We start from the raw sequence: 2,661 nt of genomic DNA on the forward strand, positions 1-2,661 counted from the left end.
TTAGGATGCTAGAATCAGGTTTGACCAGCAATGAGAAGACATTTCCATGACAAAGGAGACAGCTTGCTGCTCAGCTGTTCTAGCGAACTGGTGAGCCCCAGGGTCAGCAGAAGAACCAGTCTCAAATGTAAGTTGGAAAGCCACGGAGGAAGACACATCGGCTTTTCTGAGGGTGCAGAGGATCTGAACTCATCTGGCTATTCCCAGAACACAAAGGATCTGAACTCAATCCTTTTTGCTTGTATGGCAAACACTTTGCAGACCCAGGGCCTCCCTAGTTTCTCCTCAAACTGCTGTAAAGGGGGACAGAGATCCTGTCTCTACATCAGTGTTAGCACAGTGGACAACCCACAGCAAACATGTTCGGTGATGGGGTAGTATCAGCAGACTAAAGTAGTTATGTAGTTGCTTTTTTTGTGTGTTTTTGTTTTTCTCTTTGGGAGCCCACCACCCAGCTCCCAATTATATACCAAGAGTTTTTTTCTTTCTTACTTATGAATGCCTGGCCTTAGGTTGGCTTCTTTGTAGCCAGCTTTTTAAAAATTATCCCATCTACCTTCTGGCTCTGGGCTTTTGCCTTTCTCTATTCTGTATACTTTTCTTTCCTTCTTACTCTGTGACTGTCTGGGTGGCTGCGTGGCTGGCCACTGGCATCTTCCTCCTCTTCTCTTTTTCTCTCTCCTTCCTTTCCTTTCCCAGATTTCTCCTATTTTATTCTCTTGGCCTGCTGGCTCCACCTATTTTTTATCCTGCCTAGGTATTGGCCATTCAACATCTTATTAGATCAGTCAAATGTTTTAGGCAGGTGAAGAAACACAGCTTTACACAGTTAAACAAATACAACATAAAAGAACACAGCACGTCTTTGTCTCATTAAAGAGATATTCCACAGCATAAATGAATGTAGCACATTTTAAACTAATATTCCACAACAGGCTAGTCACAGGAATAGCTTTGTCATCTCCTTGTCTGTTAGGTTAGTCAGGCCGAAAGACTGGGACTATGAAATTCATTGAGGGAAAAAAAAGACTTTAAAGTTATGGTCATTATTAGTACAAAAAATCAGAGGAGTGTTCAACACATACACACACACACATATACACACAAACCCTAGATCAGTTTATTGGACAAGGTAGTTATTAACTAGCAATGATTCTACAGAATCACATCATAAAGAGAGTGGAATTTGTGGGAGATATCTTTCTGGACTGAAGGACAGAGGAAAAGGGAGGCAGGATTTCATTTCATTTTATTTTATTTTATTTTTAAATTGTTTTTATTGAGCTATATACTTTCTCTGCTCACCTCCTCTCTTCTCACCTCCCCTTCTATCCTTTCCCATGATCCTCACGCTCCCAATTTACTCAGGAGATCTTGTCTTTTTCTACTTCCCATGTAGTTTAGATCCATGTATGTCTCTCTTAGGGTCCTCATTGTTGTCTAGGTTCTCTGGGATTGTGAATTGAAGGCTTGTTTTCTTTGCTTTATGTATAAAAGCCACTTCTGAGTGAGTACATATTGTATTTGTCTTTCTGGATCTGAGTTACCTCATTCAATATGATGTTTTCTAGATTCATCCATTTGCCCTTAACTTTCAAGATGTCATTTTTTTTTGCTGTGTAGTACTCCATTGTGTAAATGTACCACATTTTCCTTATCCATTCTTCAGTCGAGGGGCATTTAGGTTGTTTCCAGGTTCTGGCTATGACAAACAATGCTGCTATGAACATAGCTGAGCACATGTCCTTGTGGTATGATTGAACATCCTTTAAATATATACCCAAAAGTGGTATTGCAGGGTCTTGAGGCAGGTTGTTTCCTAATTTTCTGAGAAATCACCATATTGATATCCAAAACAGCTGTACTAGTTTGCACTCCCACTAGCAATGGAGACATCCTCTCCAGCATAAGTTGTCATCAGTGTTTTGATCTTGGCCATTCTTAGAGGTGTAAGATGGAATCTCAGAGTTGTTTTGATTTGCATTTCTCTGATGTCTAAGGATGTTGAACATTTTCTTAAGTGTCTTTTGATGTGGGAGTCCCTTCTGTGTGCTGTGATTGTCATTAATAAATAAAGAAACTGCCTTGGCCTGTTGATAGGGCAAACTTTGGTAGGCAGGGAAGACTGAAGTGAATGCTGACAGAAGGAAGGACAGAGTCAGGAGACGCCATGGATCCACTGCCAGAGTAAGACATGCTGCTGAAACTTAGCTGGTAAGCCACTCCATGTGGCACTACACAGATTAATAGAAATAGGTTAAACTAAGATGTAAGAGCTATCCAGTAAGAAGTTAGAGCTAATGTGCCAAGCAGTGCTTTAATTAATACAGTTTCTGTGTGATTATTTCTGGGCTAAACTAGCCGGGTGGCCGGGAAGAACAAGCGACTCTCCTTGCAACAGTCTTTCAGCCATTTTCGATTCCTCTGTTGAGAGTTCTCTGTTTAGGTCTGTACCCCATTTTGTTTAATCGGATTATTTGATCTTTTGATGACTAATTTTTTGAGTTCTTTGCATATTTTGGAGATCAGACCTCTGTCTGATGTGGGGTTGTTGAAGATCTTTTTCCATTTTGTAAGTTGGGGAGGCAGTATTTTGAAGGAGAATGGGAGGGCCATATTAGAGAGAACACGGAAGAGAATCTGCTTTTGGATATCAAGGCT

Source organism: Arvicola amphibius, chromosome 1 (genome assembly GCF_903992535.2).
Source record: "Arvicola amphibius chromosome 1, mArvAmp1.2, whole genome shotgun sequence".
Taxonomy (NCBI): Eukaryota; Metazoa; Chordata; class Mammalia; order Rodentia; family Cricetidae; genus Arvicola; species Arvicola amphibius.